This window comes from Cavia porcellus, unplaced genomic scaffold (assembly GCF_034190915.1).
Source record: "Cavia porcellus strain 051 isolate PalLab524CR breed Dunkin Hartley unplaced genomic scaffold, mCavPor4.1 scaffold_9, whole genome shotgun sequence".
Classification (NCBI taxonomy): Eukaryota; Metazoa; Chordata; class Mammalia; order Rodentia; family Caviidae; genus Cavia; species Cavia porcellus.
Window position 1 is genome coordinate 65,458,012 of NW_026947492.1, and position 21,870 is coordinate 65,479,881.

Consider the following 21,870-nt stretch of genomic DNA (forward strand, 5'->3'; position numbering starts at 1 on the left):
AAAAGGACTAAAAGAGATAAAGATGATCACTACATATTTGTTAGTAGGAAAACTTCAAGAAAAAGAAGTAACAGTGATAAATATATATGCATCAAATACAGGAGCACTCAACTACATAAACAATAATAATAGATATGAAAAATCAAATACACAAGAACACATTTGTAATAGGGGACCTCAGTACCCCACTGTCACAAAAAGATAGATCAGCTAGACAAAAAGTCAGCAAAGAAATAAGAGAACTGAATCAACTCTGTGGCAAATGGATTTAGTAGATGTTTACAGAGTGTTCCACCCAATCACATCAGAAAACACATTCTTCTCAGCTGCACATGGGATATTCTGCAAAATAAATAATATATTAGCCCATTTTTTTCATAAATGCAAAGGGACTAAAATTATCTCATACATATTATGTGACCATAGTGCACTGAAATTGGAAATTAATAGCCAAAGAAACTACGAAACCTACATAAACACATGCAAATTATATAACAACCTCTTGAACAACCAATGGGTTACAGGTTAAATTAAAGAAGAAATTAAACAATACCTACAATTCAATGAAAATGCAGATAAAACACACTGAAGCCTGTTGGACACAAAGAAAGCAGACCCAAGAGGGAAACATATAGCAGTGAATTGTCACATCAGGAAACAGAATGAGCCCAAATAAATGATCTATTGTTACATCTCAACCATGTAGAAAAAGAAGAGCAGGTTAAGCCCAAACTCATAGAAGAGAGGAAATTATAAAGACCAGAGTAGAAATTTATATAATTAAGACTAAGAAAGCAAATAAAAAATTAATGAACCAAAGAGCTAGCTTTTTGACAGAAAAAATAAAATTGATAAGTGTCTAGCCAACCTTGTAAATAAAAAGAAAGAGAAACTCAAATTCTTGCAATAAGGAATCAAGAGAGAGAAATTACTACACATCCCATGGAAATTATAAGATTATGAATACCTACTTTGAAAATCTTTACTCAGGTAAGGTGTAAAACAAGAAGGAAATGGGCAGATTTCTAGAAATGCACAAATTACCAAAATTGAATCAAGAAGATACAACAATCTTTAATAACCCAATTTCAGCTACTGAAAATGAAAGTGTGATTAAAAACTTATCAACAAAGAAAAGCCCAAGCTCATGGATTTACAGCTGAATTTAAATTTCTATAAGAAATTTAGAGAAGATTTAATACCAATACTCCTCAAATTCTTAATGAAACTGAAAGAGAAGCAATTTTTCTGAACTCATTCCCTGGAGGCACGTATTACTCTGATACCAAAAACAGAGAAAGACCCAACCAAAAAGGAGAATTATAGGCCAGTCTCACTAATGAACATTGATGCAAACATTCTCAATAAAATACTGGCCAACAGAATGCAGCAAATCATAAAAAAGATTATACATCTTCACCAAGTAGGGTTTAACCACAGAAATGCAGGGATGGTTTAACATATGCAAATCAATAAATATAATACACCATCTAAACAGAGTCAAAGACAAAAATCATGTGATTATCTCAATAGATGCATAAAAAGCTTTTGATGAAGACCACAGTTCATGATAAAAACCCTACAGAAGCATGGAATAGATGGTATCTACCTCAATAAGATAAAAGCCATCTATGACAAACCAACAGCCAACATTATACTAAATACACAAAAACCTGAAAGCTTTCACTCTACAATCAGGAACAAGAAAATGATGTACACTATCACCACTTCTATTCAGTATAGTTCTGGAATCATTAACCATATCAATTAGGAAAGAGAGAGATATAAAACGAATAAAGATAGGAAAGGGAGAGATTAAACTCACTATTTGCAGATGGCATCATACTCTACATAGATGATCCCAAAAACTCTGTCAAAGGGCTACTAGAGTTAATCAGCAAGTTCAACTTTATTTGAATTTTACATACATGTTATCCTTCCCTAGAACCCTATTAATGATCATGTCTTTTGGCTGTCTCCCACATTTTTCTGATTTGCTGACTTTTTTCAATGAAGTGAGTCAATGTCTCTTTTTTTTTTTTATTTAAGAGGAAAAAGAGAAAAACACAAAACAAAACAAAGCGGTGTAAGGGTACACATAATACAGAACTCCAAAAAACAAAAACAAAAACAAAAACAAAAAAAAAACCATAACAGTAAGAAATCACCTATTAGTAGATTACATATTATCATCTTGAAAATAGTTGCTCAAATCACAGTATCAAAGAATACATGGTGGACATTCAAACAGGGAGACTGCAAACAGCTGTGTTCAATGATCCAAAAACATTGATATAGTCAGCTATTTAACACCCCTAAACACATTTGCTGTTATATCCGTTAGAGCTCTTTTTCTTTCTTTTTTTTCCCTCTCTTTTTTACAACAAAATTTACACATTTTGGATTTTATTACTCCTTAGTGCTTATTACTTTTTTTTTGGGGGGGGGGGAGAAAATACAGTCAAATATGGCAAAACAAAGCTGTCAGTCAAAACCAAGGATAGACATAGCACGTGGTGTAGAACAGAGTACAAGGTTATCAACAATGGTTATCAACGTTGTCTCTTGTTTCCTTAAAAAGAATTGTCTATCTCATTAGATATTATAAAGTTGGACAAAACAGTAGAGAACAAGACCAATAAAACTTAGGCATTGTAAACATTACAGGACTTCCAAAGAAGACAATAGTCAAACCAGAATGGGTATCTTAGTGAATCTTATTGCCTTCAAAGTAGTTGCCTATGTCTTCAAACTTGATACTATCATATAGAATGGAACAGAGTCTAATCAGTCAAAACAAGATCGTGGGAGTATTACAGGACTTCAAAACAAGTTAATAGGAAATCAAAAAGAGTTACTATTTATATATCCTAATTTTTTAAATTTTTTCTTTAATTAAGACAAACATAAGAAATGACTAAATAATTTTTTTAAAGAATAAGGGGGAGATTGAGATAAAACAGGACATAACAATATAACAATAGAGGTCAAAGCATGACTGTTTCAGCAACCTAGTACTTCACCACCATATAACCCGACTTAATAGTAGTTACCATAGTGTCTGTCTTTTTCCTTGAAATATTTGGATAAAACTTCATATACTCTAGCTTCAAATATTTCCATATCAAGAAGCCCAGAATAAAGCCTTTCTAATTAATGAGTGAAAACTTTATAAGGCTTCAAGGCCACCTAATGGGGAATCATGATTACCACATATTTTTATATATATGAATCATTACTTACATTAGGGAAACTATTCGGTATTCACACATGCGAGATTGATTTATTTCACTTATGAGTATGGTCTCAAGCTGCGCCCATTTATTGATAAATATCTCAATGTGACCCTTCTTTATAGCTGAATAATACTCCATTGTATAGAAATACCACAACTTTTTTATCCATTCCTCAGTTGATGGACACTTGGGTTGTTTCCAAGATCTGGCGATTACAAATTGTGCTGCTATAAACATAGGTGCACATATATCACTGTGGTATGATGCTTTCAGTTCTTCTGGGAATATGCCTAGAAGTGGAATAGCTGGAATAAATGGGACTTCCAATCCCAGCTTTTTGAGAAATCTCCAGACAGATCTCCACAAAGGCTGTACCAGTCTACACTCCCACCAGCAGTGCAGGAGAGTTCCTTTTTCCCCACAGCCTCTCCAGCATTTGTTGTTGGTTTTCTTGATCCTGGCCATTCTTTCAGGAGTGAGATGGTATCTCAGTGTGGTTTTAATTTGCATTTCTCTAATGACCAATGATGATGAGCATTTTTTCATATATTTATTTGCCATTTGCATTTCTTCATCTGAGAATTGCGTATTCATCTCAGATGCCCATTTTTGGATTGGATCTTTGAATTTCGGAGGTCTGAGTTTCTTTAATTCTTTATATGTTTTAGACAAGAGGCCCTTGTCTGAGAGAGAGTTCACTAAAATCTTTTCCCAGTTTGTGGGTTTTCTTTTCACTATTCTGGAGATTTCTTTTGACATGCAGAAACTTTTTAATAAGAAGTGGTCCCAGTTATTGATTCTGGGAAGTATTTCCCGTGCGGTTTGAGTCCTGTTCATGAATTCTTTACCTACTCCTATGTCTCCAAGGTTTCTACCTAATTTGTCTTCCAATAGATTTAGTGTTTCTCTTTTAATATTCAGATCTTTGACCCATTTATATTTTAATTTAGTGCATGGTGATAGACATGGGTCTAGCTTTAGTTTTGAGTCAATGTCTCTTGTTAGGCTAAAATTTATTTACTATAGTTTTTATACATCCTCATATAGGATATCAACTCATTTGCTTCAATGCTTCAGTTTTCCGTGCTGATTTTTACCAAGTAGCCTTCAAAATAAGTTGCCTTGCAATATATAAATGCAACTACAAATTTAAAAACCCACTAGCTACATATATTTTTTGTTCTTATTTATTGTATTTTGTTAAACTCATTATTCTCCACTTATTATCTTGTTAATTTCTCCTAGATTGCTATTTGTGTTAGATGCTTCCCATTTGTTAGGACAAAATTCTTGGCTCTTACAACTTAAAGAGGAGAGGTTCATTTGGTTAATGATCTGCAGTTGGTTCAGTACATAGCTATCTGACTCCAAAGCTCAAACCATATGGTGCAAGGACTCAGAGAGGAAAGTTGTAGTACACCTCATGCAGCGAGGAAGCAAAAAAAGATAATGGAGGAACCAGACCCAAGTATCTGTCTCTTTGCACACCAACACTCCTCGAACCAGGTTCCACCTTCTAAAACTACATTCAGCTTCTGAGCTCTTCCGTGTAGGAAACCACTAATGAGTATGGCACCCACATGATCTAATTACTTTTCAAGCACATGAGACTTTGGGGGGACTTTTTAGATCTAAGCCACATCAGTCATTTTAGATCTATACACTATTAAAACATTTAATTATGCTCTAGTCTCATCATTATTACTGTATGAAATCTAAATATTCAAGAAGATGCAATAGTGAAGCAATTGCGGTATGTTCTACTCAGTACTAGACAACACGACACAGAGTGACATAAATACTGAATTAGAGAATTTCCATGTATTAAGCAAAGAGAATGAAGATGCTAAATAAAGCATTTGGTAACTTCCTTTTGGGATAACACGCTTAGAAAAGGGTTTAATTTCTCTGGGAGTCTAGAAAAGAGTGAAAAATGATTTATCTCACCTTGGTCAGTTCAATGTCATAGGCAGGAGGAAGAGACTCTTAAACTTTCCACTTTGTAGCTCTTATTGATCGACTTGTTTTATACCACTGAGCTAAACCCCTGGCTGATTGACTTGTTTTAATGAACAGAGGCACATGTTCTCACATAAACATTCTCTCCAAAGTACCTGAGCATGCCACCTAGACAGAACTGTGGTTTTTCTAAAGTTTTTCCTTAGTGTTTCAATAGAACTACTTTGGGAAGGGTTGAAGGCTACAGAAATATCAGTTCCAAACAATAGGGAACTTTACAGCCCACATATTAATGGAAATAAATGAAGCTTTCTGTTCTGTTTCCCCAGCACAAATCAAAGCTGCATTAGTTCAGGAATGAGAAAACAAACAAAGAAACAAAAACGTAGGTCCAGTTATCAGTTATGCCTAAATTAATGTTTAAAATAAAGATATTCTGAGATTCCTCACCTGGACTTGATTTACATAGCCCTGGGTACAATGAAGGTTTTCATTTGATTTTCTCTTTAACTTTTTACTAAGTTGCTAGATATTCTGGACTCTTTCTCCTATGGAACACTATTTAGGTGCTTTGTTTATGTGAGCACTCACACCGTGCTCTTATGTGTATCTCCTTATAAATCTTTCTCATGTCTTTAAAAAATAACTATCTAGGCTTTCTTCAGAGCATCTCACTTGTTAAAGTAGAATTAAAGCTAAAATCATAACCAGCCCCACATCTGTAATTCACAAAAAGGACATTCACAAAAGTGTCTACCATTATTTTACTTAACAAGTCTGTGATTCCTTATCCATTTCCTTGATATCTATCAAAATTTGAAAACTGAAGCTTTTGATACAACAACCTGACCTAAAATTTTGTCCAAATCTGACATAAATGGATGGAAACCTACAATTTTTCTTTATACTACATAGTAATATATTTACATGTTTCCTGAAGAAATATATATATATATATATATATATATATATATATCATATATATATATATATATCAGTATAATTACTGATTAGCAAGTTGGATTATTCATCTCTTGTTTATTGTGTGTAGATAAAAAAAATATCTACCAAACAATTTTTATTTAAAATCTGAGGAAATAGGACAAGTACAGATGGATATTCTCTAAATTTGAAAATATCAGAGTAAGTTATCAGTAGAACCTAGAGTTTTCACCTGTGAACCTAATTAATTACTATTCTGGTCACCACTGGACAATAGGAAGTCAATCTTCATTTACATATGAATTCTCATTTATGCTCCTCTATCCCTTCTCAATTTATTTTCCTTAATATATTTTCATTGCCTTAAGTTGTTTTCCAAGGACAAATGGGAAGATGACTGATACATAGGCCACCAAATTAAGAGGTGAACTTTCAACCTAGATATGGGCTGCATCAACCAGTAAGCTTGTAGCCTCAACAAAATAAAGAAAAAAAGGAAATGTGGTCATTTGGTGAGATCCATTCTTTGCCATTGTCTCTGGATGTTGGTTCTCATTTTCTTTGGCATTCTTTCTTTCTCTTTTCTTCGTTTTTTCCTTTAGCTTTGTAATGCAGATTTATTCTGGTGACTCTATGGTGACCTTCCAAGCCTTTGACTCTATCCTGGTGCTACATCCTTATTCGTTTTTGTTCTCTAGCTTCTGTCTTCTTGGACTGAGCAACAACTGGATCCTACAACTTAACCGATCCTTAACAGAGCCCCGTGTGTGTGTGTGTGTGTGTGTGTGTGTGTGTGTGTGTGTACAAAATTAATATTGATTCTGTTCCTCTGGAGAATCCTAATACAATAAATGTTGGTTAGTTTGAACCTAAAGAAGGAAAATGAAAGTATCCCATTAGGTGTCATTTATAATTTTAACAATTTGGATGAACATCATTTGAAATAAAGGAGGACTTTTGTGTATTTCAGCTTCCTCATCTAACAAATACAAAGATGTCTAGATGACTTGATGGGACATGTTGGTGTTTACCAAGTACTGATCCTGAAATCAAGATCATTCAATGATCAGGCAGTTCTAATGTAGGTGGGAAGCATTTAGGGAATTCTAAGTAAATACCTGAAAATTATAGATATTTGAGAGTTTCCACTTGAGAAGAGTTAATGAAAAAACATCTTCAATCATTTTCACACAAATTTCTTGTTTGCATGGTGTCAATCTTGAATCCAATGAATATTGTGACATCTATCTTCATGTCTTTTTTCCTCTGTATTACATCTCTTATTAAAATATCCTTAAAAGACAGAAAGGTTGATGGCATTTATGGACCTTCCTAAGGTTGACAAGTACTAGCATGTTACAAATAAGAGACAGGGAAATCAAGGAGTCTTAAGATTTCAAGAAAATAAAGTGAGAGAATTTATGTTCAGGTATATCCTAGAAAGCACCCCACATTATCCTTTAAATAGCATGTACAACCTCTACTTGTAGATGTCTCCAAGGAACAGGGTACAGTTATACTAGCCTGAATCTTTTACATCCAAAACTTGAACATGTCTTTTAAATTGGGTATCTGTGAGTGTTAGGTAGAGAAAATCTCATGGAAATTGTACAAGAGAGAGCAGGAATGTTTCTCCTTGTAGACCTTGTACCAGAATCAGCTCTGGGCAGTTTTTCAGGGTCAAACATAGTTGAGTCCTATGGGACTGAAAACATTGGACCCAAGAGACGTTTAAGGAGGTATACATAAACAGCTCCAGATTTGCTGTGTGGATTTTGGGTATCGTCTTGATTTTATTTCTTCTCCTTTAAATCTGATAAATATTATCAGAATTCTAGACAATGTAAGTAAGTCAAACAAATTATGTTCAATGCAGACGTAGAAACTGGTAGGAGAAAAGTTAAAAAAAAAACTGCAGAAACTGCTCTTTCGTGTAAGAACTTAATCATCTGACATTTTCCTTAGTTTTAACACACGGGATACTGCATTAACTTTAGGTACAGTCAATTTGTATGTGCTATTTTTAAATGCTGTTTTATTAAATGTGTCACCCAGGGAAAAAGTTCATTATTTCCCTTTAAGATATGTATCTGTGAAGTTAAAATAAACTAAAAGTTAAAAACACGAATTAATGTATAAATAAATTTCATAGTTAAAGATTGTTGTACATACACAGTATATATATATATATATATATATATATATATATGCATCTATTTCATAAACTGAAAAAAATTCTACATGTCAAATATTTAGCTAGGCACAGATCAAAAGTATGAAGCTAATTTTATTGCATGTGCAAAATACTTTTCTCTGGTGATGAGGCAAAGATAATACTCCATTTCAAACTCCACATGCTCATCACTGTGCTAAATGTCTGCACTTTAAAAACATAAAGATAAATTTGGAGTAAGGATTACCAATTTATATTATGTGTACAACATAAGAAGATACATCTTGGTCCTATGAACACCCTAAATAAGTTCATTTTCAATTTAGTAAATTGTAAGCGTGACATCCAGTGTTATATTTGTTTAAAATAAGAAATATTTTGATTTTAATGAGGTTATATTGCTAGTACTCTACAGCATCTGTTGTTGGGATAGAGTAGTGTCTAAGTTATGTAGCTACCATTTTAAAATAGGAACTTCAGAATTAAAATTGTGTTACTATTTAGGGATTTTGTAGGCAAACGACTGAAGTTCAAAGAAATTAGATTCCTTGGACCATGAAGCTAGAATATGACCTAAGTGCTTAATTCCAATTATACAAGACTACATAGTTCATTGCTCCTTCTATTACCCTGTACAACATCTAAACATTCAGAATTCAGTCGTACTATGCCATCAGGATCACCATAGAATACTAGTAAAATGGGCATGAGCTTATAATTTGAGCAATAATATTGGTAATATTACACTGAAAACAAAGCAAAATAAAGGACTGTGTCCTAAAAGATCATTAGCAGAGTTAAAAGAAAATATGTAGAATTTTATTCTCTTTCTTCTCATCTTTATTTCTGCTTCTTTCTTTCAAATATACCAGTGCACTCTGTCTCTGATGTCCTTTAGAGGTCACACTTTGTGTATCCTCCTCATGAGTATTCATCATTATAACATGTTGGGTGATGAGTACTGTGGCTTGGATCTGTGGCAAGAGCACTTCACAATTAACTTTATCTTTCTCTTTCTAAAACCTAAAAAGTCTTCTTTCAATTGAACAATAAAAACTGAATATTAAAATATACACAATTGGTTTCTCCAAACTAAATCATACATGTACACCTTAACTTATTACTGCAATATTTTTGGAGACTTTAAAATAAAGCTGATTGGTTGATCATGTAGGCATTGTATATTTAACTGTAATTTTGAAAAACAGGATCCAAATATTGCAAAGATAGCTCAGAGAGTTAACACTTACTGAAAATAAAAAGTCATAAAACTATACTACATGTATCTAGTACACAGAATTGCACTGAAATAAAGATATAAAGAGGTAATCATTTCTTAAGAGTGTTTAGCATGGCAGAAATAAAAACTTTTGCTATTTTGTCTGACAGAGGGAATGTTGGAGAGCAGGAGCTATCTATCAACCACAAATCTTACTTTATTAATTTTATTTATATATATTGGGTTTATTACCAATTTTTAATCAGTGATCCAAGTGGAGGAGAACAGAATAATTTTTCTTTGTCATATACTTGGAAAACATATTTAAGATCTTAGCTCAGTTTATCATTGCCAGAATTTAGATTTAAATGTCTGATATGATTTTGAGAATCTGATTTATTGGCACACAGGGATTACTTTAATCATCTATGTGTGATCTGTAGTTAGTATGCAGTTTAGCATCAAATTAATGGCCCATTAATACGAAGGAGAACATATGATTAAAACTGATTTTTTAAAAACTTAATCCTTCCATAAGGAAAAAAAAAAACTGTTTCATATCTAGTTTCTTCAAGGATATGATCAATAACAACTCAGTGTGTTTTTGTATCAAGCTTTATTTCTACAGGCAGTAGTAGCTTGTAATTCAAATCAAAGCTTTTAGATTTATCCTACCTGCTTTTGGACCTAGAATGAGAGCCTCTTTGTCTGGAGGATCTTCTTTATTTATCTGTCAAAAGAACATTATTATTCATGTTAGGGTTATTGTAGAAGCCTTTTCAACAGGCTACTTTAAAGTATGCTCACATATGTGAAGTACTATTATTTATAATAAGATTCTATTAAATCATAAGTAGTTTTCAAGATGCAAGCATTACTTATTTTATAGAAACAGTAAAGTTGTAAGCTAGTTAATTCACGTCACTGTCATTTCACACAGATGAAACTATTGAGAAAACATGACCAGATCTAATTCATCCTGAAGAGTCACTCCTGAATCCTCAACCTTGTAATCTTCCATTAAAAACACAGGGCCTCTACTCAGCGGCACAGATGATGTCTTCTTTCCAGAACAAAACCAGTGCCGGACGTGTGGTATGTTCTGATTGGAATCTCAGGACTGGAAGCCTTGCACACCTGGATCTCCATCCCTATCTGTTTCATGTACACTGTGGCTGTCACAGACATCTTCCTGGTCTTCCTGATTATGACTGAGCACAGTCTCCATGAGTCTATGTATCTCTTCCTCTCTATGCTGGCCCTAGCAGATGTCCTGGTTTCCAAAGCCACAGTCCCCAAGATGTTGGCCATCTTCTGGTTCCATTCCTCAGATATATAGTTTTGTGGCTGTGTGTCACAGATATTCTTCATACATTTCATCTTTGTGGCTGAATCTGCTATTCTCTTGGCCATCGCATTTGACCACTATGTGGCCATTTGTTACCCACTGAAATACACCACAATCCTTACCTCCATGGTCATTGGGAAGATTGGCATAGCAGCTACAGTCTGGAGTTTTCTCATTTGCTGTCCATTCATCTTGTTGATAAATCGACTCTTATATTGTGGGAGAAAAATCCTTCCCCACTCCTACTGTGAACACATGGGCATCGCCAGGTTGACTTGTGACAATATCAATGTCAACACCATTTATGGCCTGATAATGGCTCTATTGTCCACAGGGCTGGATGTAATGCTGATTGTTATGTCTTACATGATGATCCTTCACACAGTGTTTCAGATACCTTCCTGGACGGCCAGACTTAAGGCTCTTAACACATGTGCTTCCCACATCTGTGTCATCCTTATTTTCTATACACCAGCCTTCTTTTCATGTTTTGCCCACCACTTTGGAGGTGAAACTGTCCCCTGTCACATCCATATCTTGATGGCAAACCTGTATGTGGTAGTCCCCCCTATGCTTAACCCCATCATTTATAGTGTGAAGGCTAAGCAGATTCAAAATTGATTGGTTTTGATTTTCTCCTCTGTGACTACAAGTTGTTAACATTATGTCTAAGGTGAAATGGTAATTCTGAATAAAAATCTCCCTTTAAAAGCCTGTTTTGGTGAACAATAGTAATAAATAAAATCCATAGATATTTTAAACACACTTAAAAGGATAGTACTTGAAAGTTTCCACTCTACTCATCTAGTGTGATCAATGATTTGAAAGAAAGTACTCTGAACAATAATATTTATAATACTTCGAAACAGCTTATTTTCATACATTTTAACTTACCTTAGGAAGAAAATAGAAATATTTTAGGGCTAATGCAAATTTACACTTGATGAACAGCTTTGTACATTTTGTAGTCACTCAGTATTTCTGCCCCAGATTTCCCCTACTTCAATCAAAAAATATATGGATGAATAACATGAAATCACCATATTATGCATACTTTTGTGAGCCCCTGATTAACCTATTGCCTGTAAATCATATTCTCAGATTCACTGTTATTTCATAAGGTCTATTTATGACATCAACATATAAACACTATATATCTAAGAAATTGATGGTCATTCTATGAAAATAATAAGCATGAAATTAATCTACATGAGACCAGCAGTATAATTTAAAAGATTTTCCCTGATTTTTTAAAAATTTCATTCAAATAAAAAAAAATAGTATAAGGGTACATGTAATACAGAATTTCAAAAAAAAAGTAAGAAATCACTAGGTAATAGATTGCATATCATCATCTTAGAAATTTGTTCAAGTTACAGAATTAAAGCATACAAAGTGGACATTCAAAGAGTGAGACTTCAAACAGTTGTGTTCAATGATCCAACAAAAACTTAGTAATATGGTTATCTATCTTACACACCTACACACACTTTCAGTTGTATCCTTTACAGCACTTTCTTTTCCTCTCTTTTTTATAATAACATTTACACATTTTGGGTTTTATTACTCCTGTAGTTCTTATCACTTTTTAGATATTCCCTGATTTTCCACATGCTGAAAACTGAAACTAGACACATGTCTACCACCATGAACTAAACTAAACTCGAAATGAATCAAATATCTAACAATTAAACCAGAAATACTAACTATACTGGAAGACAAAGCAGATAGAAATCTTGAAGATATAGGGGTAGACAGAGTTCATGAACAAAACACAAACTGCACAGGAGGTACTCCAAGAAATCAACAACTGGGATCTCATTTTCTAAAAAGTTTTTTTTTTTCACATAAAAAAGTAAATTACTTATAGAGGAAAAAGAAAACAGAGTCAAAAATTTTTTTTCCAAGTGTTCCTCTGACAAAGGACTTTGATCTAGAATGTATAAACAACTGAAAAAACCTCAAATCTCCCTATATACAAAGACCCAATCCAAAACTGAGCATCTGAGACAAATATACACTTCTCAGATGAAAAAATAACAAATGGCAAACAAATAATATGAAAAAATGTTGGACACCATTGGTCATTTGAGAAATACAAATTAAAACCACACTGAGATTTCATCTCACTCCAGAAAGAATGTCCAGGATAAAGAAAACTACCAAGAACAAATGCTGAGGTACTACTGCATTTGATTAAGTGTGATTAGCACTTCATTTAAGTGAGACTGTCAGAGGCTGTCATCAGAATCTGAGACTCGAAGGTTCTGATGGCTTATAGGCTGGGTGAGGAAACAGCAGCTTGCTGACACTTCCTTATGGTGTCCGTTCTGTATACCCTAGCTGTGATAAAATTCTGTGACACAATGCATAGCATATCAAAAGAGGATTTAATTATTATTGTTACCTGTGCTTCTGGGTTAATATTCAACAAATCATTGTCCACAAAATTAGGAATATTTTCCTTTATTTTCTTCCAAGGATTTTATAGTTTCAGGAATTTTAGAATCCATTTGGAGCAAGTTTTTGTATATGTGTTAAGAACTTGATTTCATTTTCTACATACTTTACCCATTACCACTTATTAAGTAATTTATGGCTTCTTTTTTGTATATTCTTGGTACTGTAGTTAAAAATCAGTTAACTAACTATAAGTGTGGGGCTTTATTTCTGAATTTCTCTACTGTCAATTTATCTGTTTTTTAACTGGTACCTTTCGGTTTTCATTGCAATCTCTATAAAATATGTTTTGAAACCAGATAATGTGATGTGTCCAGCTTTTTCCTTTCATTTAAGATTGCTGTGGTAAACTTGTGTTTCTATATATATTTTAATTTTTTCCATTAAAAGAACTCTACTAAAAAGAACTCTAAGCAGTTGATAGAAATTGTACTGAATGTAGGGAAAACTGTTGAAATTATGGGCATTTTTGAAATATTTATTTTCCAGTACATTAAAATGAAATAAATTTCCAATTATGTGGAATTTTTAGTTTTTATATCGCTGTTTTACAATTCTTAATATATACAGGTCATTTATTTTGTTGGTTAAATTTACTTCTAAGTGTTTATTATTTTTGTTGCAACTGTAAAAGGAATTATTTACCTAATTTACTCTCTGGATAAGTTCATTATTAATATTACAAATTACATCATTTTTCCATATTGATTTTATTTCTTATAAACTTACTAAATTTATTTATAAATTATAAGAGTTTGTTTTGCTGGAGTCTTCAAGATTTTCTACATTGAAGTTCATGTTATCAGCAAACGGAAATAATCTTATATCTCTTTCTTATTAAGGTGTCTTTTTCATTATGTTGTCTAATATGCCTGGCTAGAACTTTCAATATCAAATTAAGAAGAAGTGTTTATAGTGAATGTCCTTCGCTTGCTTCTGATCATAAAGAAAAAGCATTCAGTTTAGGTTTGAATGACAGCATAAGCACCAATCTCTTTTACATACGACTGATAGACAACTTGCAATCTGTACAAGTATTAGGAGATGATAAAGAAAAACTTTTAAAAAAACTCTCTGATAATGGTTATAAATGTTGGCAAAATTTAGAATACATATGTTTTGCAATTATTATTATTATTATTATTATTATTATTATTTCATGGTACTGGGGATTAAACTCATGACCTTGCACTTACCAAACCAGGGATTGAAACGTTTTGTTATTTTATACCATTTTATTTTATACCATGTTATTTTATACCAAAATGTTTAACTTCTAATAGTGTCTATGAAAGATTGAACGTATTACGAGTTTGATGATGTACATATTTTTAAAATTTTTCATTTTAAGAAGTTATACCAAACACAAAGTTGCAAAAAAATTTTTCTAACAATTTTAGATCTTTCATTTTGATTTATTAATGATTTCAAGTTATGTTGGATGGTTAAAGACATGTTGATAACTTTTTTCTACATATATGTATTCACTTAAATACATATCCATGTGTATGTGTGTGTGTGTTTGTGTGTGTGTGTGACAGACAGAAAGACAGAGAGAGAGAGAGAGAGAGAGAGAGAGAGAGAGAGAGAGAGAGATTTTCCAACTCTATTTCTAGAAAAAAAAAACCGTATATTTTGCTATTGAATTTATCTCTGTGGTCTTTACTTTTGGAAATTGGTTTATCTTTTAAGTAGGTACTTATTTCTTAACTGTATAACTCGTATGACTTTCAGTGATTGTGTCAATTCAATGTAAATTAGTCTCTTATTTGAGATATTGAAATAAGATAGTCCATATGCTGTTTGCTATCATTCCTTTACAATGATACCATTAGGAGCCTGAAGAGCATAAATTGGAAAACTAGCTGTGGGTAGGAAATGTGGAGATATGCAGCATGACTAGTAAGAATTAATTCATCCATCCATACAATTTAATAAATTTAATATGTTATAAAGAATACCATGGCAACCTGGTGCAGGCCCCTTTTAGGTAAGAATGTTTTATTTCCCCAGGGGTAGGGAGTGTTGTCAGAAGACGGTCCTCACCTATAGGCTGTTTTTGGGTAGTACAAGGCTGAATTCACTGGAATCACCCATGAGCAAGGCAACTATAATCCAATCCAATGAATAATGAAAAAAATTAGAATAGCCACTAATGTCAATAAAACACATGCTGTTCTTAGCGGCTCAAACTAGGGTAATGGTGGAAAAATGTCATACACAATGCAGAAACATAGAAAAATAAACTGTAATTGTAGAAGAAAGTTTGGGTATTATAAAATTTGAGTGCTAGTGTACAAAAACGTAGGGAAGCCAGGTGTGGTGGCACACACCTGTAATTCCAGCACTCAGGAGACTGAGGCAGGAGGATCACTGTGAGTTCAAAATCAGCCTGAATCACCGTGAGTTTGAAGCCAGTCACATAAGATCTCAAGGCCAGACTGTACTACATAGTGAGATTCTGTCTCAAAACAAACAAACAAACAAACAAACAAACAAACAAAAAACCTTGTGAAAAGCTAAAAGCAGTTAGTTGTTAGTTAAAAGTTAAAAATCCTTGAAGATAGCAAATATGCTCAATGGTTGCAGGGGCTGATTGGAGGATGAAACAAATAAATTGAACACAGAGGGACTTAGGTCACTAAAATGCTCTATATGATTTTGTCATGGTGGATGTATGCCACTATGCATTTGTCAAGGGACGTAGAGAATACAATACCAATAGTAAACCTACATAAACTATGGACATAGCCTGCTTCTCTGTCAGACTGATTTATTGATTATAACACTTATCACTCTGGCAGGGATGTTTTATTGGAGGAAACTGTATAAGATTTCTCTGTATTTTATACTCCATATTGTTATAAACCTAAAATAACTTTAAAATTATATGTAAAATTAGGTGACAATTTGGAGTATATAGTGACTATGGATGGCAGAAAATTCTTGGCCAGCTAGTCAGGGACTTGGAAATGGAAACGACTGGAAAACTCATAATATGATACTTGATTAGATGTTTAGGAAAAACATATGGTAATAAGAAGAACTGTGAATATTTTCTTCTTGCATATGATTGTCAATTAGGAAGATTCTGTAAAATAAAGATGCTATGGCAGAACAGGTAAGCCACTATAGAGAAAATAATATGGGAGATGATAACCTAGAGATTGTTATCAAACACAATAATGTTTGTATGATATACTCAGAAATGGCATAGAATGAACACCATGAATGGTTAATATAACATGACAGCCTGGGATAGCTGTATCTATGGGTGAATTACAACTGGAAACTGAATTGGGGTTTCCTCAGAGGGACAAACAACTTACTTAATGGTAACCAGTTCATTAGCTTAGGGCTTTCTAGTTGCAAAAGTTAATGATCCACTTTGGTAGTTATAAATACATTACTTAAATGTTTACTTTTCTGCCACAATGGTACATTTAATGATCAACAAAAATACTTAGTGACTTTGTCCCAAACTGGGACAAGTCTACATAGCATACATACCTCAGAACCTGATGTAAAAACTGAGCCCTGGCATAATATTCTAACAGACCCACCGTCTTTTTAAGATCCCAAACCATCTACACAGCAAATAAAACAATCAGCAGAGAGAAGAGACCCTAAATAGTAAGACCATTATTTTGCAGGTTAATTTTCTGACAGAGGACCAATATGCAGATATGTAAAGACATAAGAAATCCTAAAACCAAAAAAGTGAATAAACAGACAAATATGTACTGTTTGGTCCAGATATACACTCACTAATATACACAAAAAGGATGACATATTATGAGGGAAGTATGTAGGGAATATATTGGCACAATTCACAATTAATTTTTCAAATGGAAAAGGAGTCAGAAACTTTTCAAAAAATAAAAAAAAAATGTTATGTATTAATAATGGAGCAATGTTCAGCTGGGAGAAATGAAACCATGTCATTTGCAGGAAAATAGATGTAACACAGAAGACAAAAAACACATATTTCCTTTTAAATATGGAAGAAAAGGAAAATGAGAGGTCACATAAATGTAAGAAGGCTATTAGAGGAAAGGAAGAGAATCTAGGAAAGGGGAGGAAGAGAGAGGATGAGGAAGAGTAAATGATGAAAATATGTTCCATGCGTCTATGAGTATGACAAAATAATATTCATTATTCTGTGTAATTAACATGAAAAAAACCAAAAGAAATACCCAATATCCTAAAAAATAATTATAGCAAAGCAAATAAGCATCTTTAAATGTTTAGACTGTGGCAAATTAAATTAGTAGCTATGAGAAGGTATTTCATAAATGTGTTGTATCTCAGCAAAATGAAAGCTGAATTAGAATTCCTTGTAATCTCATTGTAACCTATCAAGCATCTGATGATGGGAAACTAAATCACATTATTGTGTGCCCATAAAACATTCAGGTACAAATGATGATTTTCAAGATGTTATAGCTTAACAGAAAGATATCATGACCATTCAACTTATTCATCTTTTGTGCAATATTTTGAAATAAAATGTTCTTCTTTTTAAAAATGAGAGATAAGTGGTCAGTATGTAGGAGGCTGAAGTAAGATCATGTTTGAGCCCAGCCTTTTCAACTTAGCAACTCAGAGAAAACCTTATTCAAAATAATAATTTTGAAGTTATAAAGAGCTGGAGCTGTCTCTCAGTGTGAAGGTCCTGGCTCAATTCCCAGGGGAGAGAAAGAACAATGAAAAGGATAAAGAACATGGTCTAATAGATTTTACTCAGCTGAAGTCCTAGTATGCCAGATGGTGACTACTTCCCAAGGCCATGATGTCTATGTATTTGTGGTACACAAATGACTATGGCTTTTTCAAGAATAAACAAGAGACTAACAGAGAAGTTATCCAGATTGATGGACACTGATCTGTGTTTCAAGGTGCTTTTTAACAATACAAATAAACACAAAGGCAATATTCTACCGCTTGTAGAGTCAAATAGAGTCGTCAGTGACAATTTCTTAAGAAATAAGAGTCATGAAATGAAATTTTAATGAGGCATGTTCATTGTTTGTACCTGGAATTTAGAGATAAAAGTAGAAACAGTATTATAAAAGTTGACACAATGAAGTGGAGCTCAAATTACTTTAAGTGGAAGAAATTACAAGAAAATGTATGTAGCGGAAGAATGAAAAAGACTTAGAGGGCTGGGGAGTTGATACATTTAATTAAGTTTAGTAAAGTGGAAATCAGAAAAACTAAACTAGTTTAAATTATTTGTTTATGCCTCAAAAACAAAAACAAAAACAAAAAAAAAACTGAGTCTAGACCATCCAGCATCAGTTAATACTTCATGCACAGGGCAAATTCTGGAAAGAACATATCAGATTCCTTTCACATTCACATTTCCCTCATATTTGCTTCAAATCTGTTGTGAGTTCTCTATATCACTGTTCTCTCTAAAGTAAGAAATATTTTCGTGTTCACCAAGGACCTCTTAGCTAGGTATATAAGGGGCTATCTAGAAGCCTGGTTAGCACATGTGAAGTATACAGATATGTGCACACCAATGTACGTTTCTCAGTGCTTTCATGATAGGTGATATCCTAATTTAAAGAACATGAAATAAAGGTTGTGACCTTTGAATGTTTGTTTTTGATCCAGATTACATGACAAGATTATTTCACACATAACTGGCAGATCACAATTGATTTTTAACAGCAGAGAAGAAGGAAGGAACGTAGCAAGAGACGAGTGAATAAAAAGCTATTTGAGGCAAAATTTGGTTAAACTTCTGCATGGTAGGATTTAAAAATATCCATTATGTTGCATTACCTAGGGGACATTGTTGCATTTTCAAAAAGGCATCAATAAAATAAAACTTGGAAGAGTAAGACTAGAAAAATACCCAACAGGCAAATAAGAAAACAGATGTAATTATGAAAATAGATTTTTTCCAAGCAGAAAGAAAATGAAATATTGTCTCAGTGAAATAAATTGTCACAGGGAAATCTTAAAAATAGTGTGAAACTGGTATACAAACATTTCTGTATCTAAGAGTGCTTTACAGTAAGGCGTGGTGACACATACCTATAATCCCAGCACAAGGAGGCTGAGGCAAGAAGATTGAAAGTTTGAATTTGGGCTGAAGAAATTTGATTTCTTAGCAAAGTTCTCTCTCCAAACCAAACCAAACCAAAACAACTAGCACTATAACTCAGTGCAAAGTCCCTCGGTTCAATATGAGTCACACACACACACACACACACACACACACACACACACACACAAATAAGTACACAAGATATAGGAATTTACATTTTTATAAGAAAATATCAGAAAAAGATTTTGGCTTACAAAGTACCTATACATATCAAATGCTATGCAATTAACCAATTAGGAAAGAAAAATTAATGAGTGAGATTTCTGCAGGGGTGGAGAGAATTAGAGACATATTAGGTATGAATGAATAAAAGAGGGCTGGCTTAACATTTACTTGGGCCCCTCAGGGTTATGGTGAGGGACAGTGAGATTCCTTATCCCAGGTCCATAACTCCTCCTCTATCACCACATTTTCACCAGGGAGCATCAACTGCATTCTCAATCCAAGCTGGAGAAATTTACACTGTGTTCTAGAATGCTGCAGATCTTGCCATGAGTTTGTTGGAAGGTAAAAACACAAGCACGGACTTAGACAGACTTCTAGAAGAAAAGATCACATGTATTGCAAAGCCAGAGAGAAATATGAGAAGCTACTCCAGGAGTGTTCACACTATCTGACACCATATAGGTACTGTTAAAGAGAACACAAAGCACAAGGTGTAAAGAATTGAAAGACTAAACCAAAAATGGAAATCTAAGATGAGTACACACTTCTCAGACAAAGAAATACAAATGTCAAATAAATGTGTGGAAAAATATTCAACATCACTGATCATTTGAAAAATGCAAATTAAAACAGTATTGATATTCTGGCCCACTCCAGAAAGAATGGCTATTATTAAGTCAATCTATTACAAATGCTGTTAGGGGTTTGAGGAAAAAGAAGCTCTTCTATGCTGTTGATGGAGCATAGACTAGTGCAGCCACCTTGGAAAACACTATGAGAACTCCTTAAATGCCTAGGATTAGAGGTCCCATTTGACCGAGCTATTCTCTTATAGTATCTTTCTGGAAGAATTAAAAACATCACACCACAGCAATACATGCAAACTCATGTTTACAGATGTGCTATTTCTAATAGCTAAATCTTGCAAATAACCCAAATGCCCATCAAATGAGGAATGCAGAGAAAATATATGTCTTTTTATACAGTTATAAAGAAGGATAAACCTTTTAGGCAGTAGATACACCTTGAAATGCTAATCTGTGGTGAAATAAATCAGATACTCAGGTGTAAGCATTGTTTTGTCTCCCTGGTGTGAGAAACTGAAAGAGTAAATAAAGGTTAGAATCTATAATAAATATTGTGAAATAAGAAGAAGTTATTCTAATGGAAAAAGAAATTAAGGTGGGGGAAGCAGGAATTGAAAGAAAGGAAATGGACGAAAGATTAAAAAAAGGTAAATTAGAAACAAAGCTTTATAAATAGGGATAGGAAGAGGGACTGAAGGGTTGCGAGAGGTTTGTGACAAATAGAGATTTCTGTTTACATCCTGCACCCATACAAATTCTCTATGATGAATACGGGCTTTATGTATATCTAAACAGTATCAATAAACTTAATTTTAAAAACCATTATAATAAACAACTGAGACATGTTGTGTTCATCTCAATAGATGCAAAAAAAAATACTTGAGATCAACACAATTCATAATAATGCTTAGCAAACTAAGAATGATATAATAAAGAATATTTGAACCAATTAAAAAGTTAATAAAGATGCATCTATTAAAAGAAGATGGTGGATAAACTATGCATTTTTAGGATGAATATAAAATATAAAAGTAATTGTAATTACACAAACATATGAAAGAGGCAACACATTAGAACATTAGACTTCAAATGTAAAGAAGAATGCAAGAGAAGTGTAAGATATTGATTAGTATTTTTCTTTTAGTTAGTTGTTTCTTTTCATATCTTTATGATCATTGTTAAGTTGCTCTCATTTTGAAATAGTTATACCCAAAGATAGTTTTTATAAGCTTCATTTTATTCAAAAAGCAAATATCTATGAAAGACAAATCAACAATCATAAGAAAGAAATCAATACATGGTACCAAAGTGATGAATTTTACTAAAAAGAAAGTCTGAGAGGAGAAATAAGCAATCAATAGTAATAAAAGTTAATAATGAGTATTAAAATGGTTGAAGTAAGACCTTATCACTCAATAGGTATCTTGAATATAAATAAAGGAAAGGTTCCAATTAAGAAACAGCGTGAATAGATAAACATTTCAAGACTATAACGAATGAATTTTTTCCAAGACTCTTACTTTACTTTTGGAGACACATACAGACTGGAGGGAATGTGTGGAATTCATAGTGCATGCAAACGGGACCCAAAAGAAAGCAAGAGCTGTTATACTTTGACTAGTAATACTTGACTTTAAAGCCAACACATGGTAAAAGAGAC

General features: G+C 33.2%; 1 pseudogene; it reads left to right on the plus strand.

The window, feature by feature from the left end:
• Positions 1-10,585: 10,585 nt before the first annotated feature.
• LOC100733668 (olfactory receptor 52Z1P-like) lies at positions 10,586-11,537 on the plus strand (annotated as a pseudogene).
• The last annotated feature ends 10,333 nt before the right edge of the window (positions 11,538-21,870 follow it).